The following is a 5128-nucleotide window of genomic DNA, read 5'->3' as shown; positions in this document are numbered from 1 at the left end:
CTTCTTGGAAAGTCGAAACTTTTCGTTTTCGTGCAGCAGAACTCATCACCGACGATCCGGCACCACAGATACCAGTGGAGACGAGCGACTACACGCCGACAGACAGGCCTAGCACCGAAACGACACCGCAATCACACGTGGAAACGCACGGTAGTTTGGGGTGCTGGCGGTATTCGCTAAATTAGTGCGTTTCTCCACCCGCTTTTTCAGAAAAAGTGTAAGAAATAATGCCTCATCGAAGGAGCGAATTCGTTACATCAAGGTTAACCGTCGTAACGCCTTCGTTACATAGAGGTCGCAAACACAGGTTTCAATAGGGCTGGTAATAGGAAATTGAAAAACTTCGTTAAATCCGGGAATTCGTTGTATAGATGTTCGTTACATGCAGGTTTAACTGTATATCTATGGCGATACAGAAGGCCGACCACCTTAGACGATTTTGCTGTAAGTAAATTTGCATTTTTATCCCAGGATACATTTTTCTTGAAAGATGACGCTTCATGTATTAAAAGATCATACAATCTGAACTTGCGTGTAGTGCAACAAAATTACATTCATTATTAATGCTGGCTTCTTTCTGTAGCGCAACGCAACTGCTTTTCTCTTATCGTTTTTCTGTAAATCATTTTTCCATCTGTAAATCATTTCCTTAGTTTGTGTTTCTAGTTACTTTAACCCTGAAGTTGCATTTCCAATTACTTCGTGCGCCGATTTACCTTGCATAAATATACTCCTATCACCAGCAGATACGATAAGCCTAGAGGACAATAATATAACAATTAATGTAATGTACGCCGATATCAAAAAAGGGAGGACAATAATACTGCCCTGTGGAACACCCCATTTTATTCGAAGAGGAACTGACGAAAGGCCACTCAAGCGTAGCATTTCACGGGTTCTTTTGAATAATATTTTACTAAGGAAGGAGGTGACACTGCCAGTAATCGAGAAAATTACTACAATGAAAAAAATTACACCATCTTCCCGTAGGGGAACCCTGAGTAGTATGCGAAGCAGCCATGGGGTCGATTCAAGTGCCCATTAGTTTTCAGTTCGTCGTTTCCGTTAGGTTGAGGTACGTAGCTACCGTTATATTTACCGTTTGGTTTCTATGGTAACTACCACACTTTTCACTTACCGGAACTACGAAATGGGAAACTGCGTTGACCCCTTGGCTGTTTCGCATACTACTCAGGGTGCCCCTACGGGAAGATGGTGTAATTTTATTGGAGGGGGGTGGGGGGTGTTAGAGTGGAGAGGCATTAACGAGAGAGAGAGAGAGAGAGACGTTATACGTGGTATGAGTTTGTCTTTATTTAAGCATTATCATCATCATGTTCAACGTAGGTGACGTCGAGCTGTGGTTGGCGTTCCGCTTTGATTATGACCGCCTTATGGTCTGTGAAATGTAAAGTCAAGGGCTGTTGTAGTGGATGAACCCTAATGTTGCTGAAGATGAGGTCGATGCTCGTTCCCTGGATGGTTGTGGGCTGCTTGTAATCACGGGCCGCCGAGACTCGCCGACGCACGCCGCTGCCGACGATGATGAAACGTCGAAGGCGCGTGAAGCGTGCTCGTCTCGTGCCGGCCCAGGAAGACACCGGCAACACTGTCGCTCCAGGAGCCATTAAAGGGTAAGACAACACCACGAGAGCTTCGCCGCTGCGACATTCCACAACAAAACACAATAAAAACAACGTAGTCTACTCTCGCTACCAGACCACTGCTCGGTCGTGATCTCTGCGCCCTCAAGCGCACTTTTTTTTTTTTTTCTTTTTTGTCTCTCGCGCGACTCGGCGTGATGTCGGCTGTGTTGTAGCGTTGGTGCGGTCGTCGTTTTTCAGCAGCGGCCGGTTAACCAACGGATCGCCAGCGATGCGACATGGTGAGTGTGGTGAATACATACGACCAGTTTGTTACGATTCAATGCTTTTAATACCTCTACGCTTCCTTCTTTGCTGTCCCGCCCCGAGACTGTTGTCGCGAGGTTTCACACTCAATCGAAGAGCCCCAATAATATTCCATGTCCTGCTTCTTCCGCACAATGCATCACATTCGTTGTGGTGTTGGTCAAGGGTGGCGAATACGGTCATCCGGCAATGGGGACAGGTGGAGATCCCGTTGGGTAAATCCATTTTCTAGTGATGTGGGGTGTGAGAGCTGCGTTGGCCCTAGCTTTGTTGACGAATACTTCCGCAGAGCGAGGCATCGGGGGAGCCAGAGCCAGGTAGTCAGGAGGGGTAATGGAAGAAAGACGGCACTTCTGTGCCTGGCGTGCGTGATCAAAAAAACAATTCACAATTACTGCTTTTTTTTTTTTTTTGAAACTTACCCACATATTCAGGGCTGTTCTGCACAGCTCTGGCGTAATGTGGAAAAGCCATCCATGCCAGTGGTGTAACTCTTCCTATTGCTGGATTCCTCACCATCTTCGAAACCCAGCCGAAGCAGCAGCCATTGCATTGGCTCTTCCTCCTGTATTAGCGTACTCACAAACTTGCAGGCAGCATGCGGGTGCTTTTCCTTGGGACTTTCACAGCGACCATTTCCTTTCAGTGGCCCTAGACTGTCATTGTCCCTGCCCATGCATCTCTTCATTGGAATAATGTGGCACGTGCTCTGTGACCTTACATTCAAGGCATTTACACCCTGCTCCAAGACTGTCCCATCCTGTACCTTTTCTAAAAGCTAAGAATGTTTACCTCTGCCGGGCCTCCCACCTCTCTCCCCCCCCACCCCCCCACTCTTTTTCCATGGCAGATGGGTGCATCTAAAACGATCGTTAAACCCACGCTCACTATCACAACCTTTGCGCAAACTTCACAGGATTTCATCTAACACAATAATTGCTGTTACTACCTCAATACCCCCTCACACTACACCCCACCTGGCATGGCTCTCCCACAAACTACCTCTCTCCCCCTCCTCAAAGCAGTGGAAGGGCTTGCTGTACAGCAACTTGCTCAGACAGTGAGTTGATGATCTCCCAGGGCAGTACAGCTGTGAATGCACGCAGCCTACCACCTATGGGACTGGAATAACCACCCACTGCTTCTTTTTCTGTTTCCCCTTCCCCTTATTTTAATAAATGTTTTCAACAATGCTGCAAATGTGCTTGGAACTTAGCAATAGAGTAAACACTAATTATGCAGTGTTAAAATTTGCAAACTACCCTCACCAAAATAATTTTTTCTTAAAGGCCAACTGCACTAAAATTTCAACCTCTTGAAAACGATATTTCTGTATGGTCTTCTGAAAAAGAAAGTGAGATGAAAATACAACAGCTGAAATACTTGCGTGGAAGCCGCAAGCGGTCAGCAAAAATCGTCGATTTTGAAACCAAAATCGAGAAGAGCGCAGCCATTGGAGTGATGTTGCGGCTGTCCAGCGCGCAAGTTCTGCGTGCGCATGGGGCAGCAAATAGGTGAAGTGTTCACAGCAGAGCTCGACTGGTTCTCCAGTTGCGTGGCTGGCTGGAGAAAGAAGCCCCCGTCGGCTGGAGCATAACAGGCGCGTCATGGCTGTTTGTGATGCGCTGGCAGGTGTAGCGTGGTCTGACGCGGAGCTTTCTTCCGACTGATTAACGAAGCGTTTCGCGGGGCCACCACTAGTGTCTCAGCTGATTTGGTGGTACCAACGCCGCCTGTATGATTACTGCCTAACACGTGAGCGAAAAAATGGCCAAACAGCCACTCTCCTGTTGCTCTCTCCTACCCTTCCCCGCTCCGTAGCCTTCCTTTGTGCTTTCATGTCCGCCCGCCAGCACCGCTTCTCGGAAACTATGCAAAATAGTTTAAAGTTTGTTTAGGGTTCCCCAGGTGGCGCTCCTACGCCTTGTTTTTCACCATGCCTGTCTGTCTTGGTCTGTCCCTGATAAAACCGCCTTTGCCTCGGAGCAAAATCACTTGTGCTGCCGCAGGATGGTGCCAGCTTTGCGCTCTTATCTACTTGAATCACGGGCCCCGAAATTTTCTGAGTGGGGCATACCCCCCTCTGTCCCCTCCGCATTTCGGTCTTGTTTTCTCCCCACTGTTCGCACTCCGCATCGGTATGCACTTTTAAAATTGAGGACTGTACTGTAGAGGCGTCCGGACAGCGTGGCGGAACCCTCAGCTGCTTATCCTTTTTTTTCTATAATCTTCTAAACTTTACAAGCACGTGATATTTTTCGAAAGTAATGGTGGAAGCGAGCGCCTGAATGAAAAATGTGCAGGCAATTTTTTCCTCCCTAAATCCTCCAGAGAGAAAAAAACATCAGTAAAATAATGGCTGCACCTTCCTAAAATATAGTTTTTCTGTTCACTATTTATCTACCTGACAATTAATATGTTCTTACACATATATTTCAGTTCCTCCTCCGTCAGTTGTCTTTGGAAAAATGCAGCAAGTATAAAGCGAGCAACATGTTGAACGAGATCCCCAGCGCGCCCCAGAACTATCACCCCGTCGCGCCTAAGATGTGACCGAAACGGCTCTTGAAACCCAACAGGCAAGCCGACAGACATGCGTCATAAAAGTGGGTGCAGCGTTTGCGACTCCAGAGCAGCGACGTAAGGAGAAATGTCCGCCGGCGCGCACCACATAGCGGATGAGTGGCTGAACTAAGCGTCCCTACCCTTCCTATTGAAAAGCACGCGACGTGTCAGGCAATGTTTATACAGGCGGCGTTGGGTGGTACTTACTACAAATTGATAAATCTGGCCGAGCTGAAATGTGAGTACCGTTGGCCTTTAATGAGTAACCCTGACCATTCCTTGATTTTTCCAGGTGCCATTCTGTCACGGGGCATGGTGGACAATTCCCATGGCTGACCATTGATGACAATTACGAGGGAGAAGCTGCGTGGGGGCGAAGCCAGCACTGACTCTCTCATGGCCGTTTTGTAAATGATGTAAATAGATCGCTCATAACCTTCAACCATGGTTCGTCGTATCTGCTGTGCCACAACATTACAGTTCTTTGCTAAGTTTCGCAGTTGCTACAAATCCTGTTGTAGAGCAAACCTTTTATTCACGTTAAAGGGGCCATTAGGACAAAATACCAGTTTCACTCACAACATTGGGTGTCTTATAGAGCCCCTACTGCTTGCCAAGCAGCGAATAATGCTTTATTCATTAAGAGATTACAC

At 47.4% G+C, this 5128-nt stretch overlaps 1 long non-coding RNA gene across 1 annotated transcript; it reads left to right on the top strand.

Annotated features, from left to right (window-relative positions):
• Positions 1–1650: 1650 nt before the first annotated feature.
• On the top strand, positions 1651–4917 carry LOC144153542 (uncharacterized). The gene is made up of 2 exons (XR_013319326.1): positions 1651–1885; positions 4768–4917. It is a non-coding gene; the product is annotated as an uncharacterized LOC144153542 (long non-coding RNA).
• Positions 4918–5128: the final 211 nt, after the last annotated feature.

The sequence above is a fragment of the Haemaphysalis longicornis genome, unplaced genomic scaffold (genome assembly GCF_048455015.1).
Source record: "Haemaphysalis longicornis isolate Haplotype H1 unplaced genomic scaffold, Haemaphysalis longicornis Haplotype H1 scaffold_1, whole genome shotgun sequence".
NCBI classification, from domain to species: Eukaryota; Metazoa; Arthropoda; class Arachnida; order Ixodida; family Ixodidae; genus Haemaphysalis; species Haemaphysalis longicornis.
The sequence above is the reverse complement of the archived record's forward strand: the minus strand, read 5'-3'. Positions and strand labels throughout refer to the sequence as shown.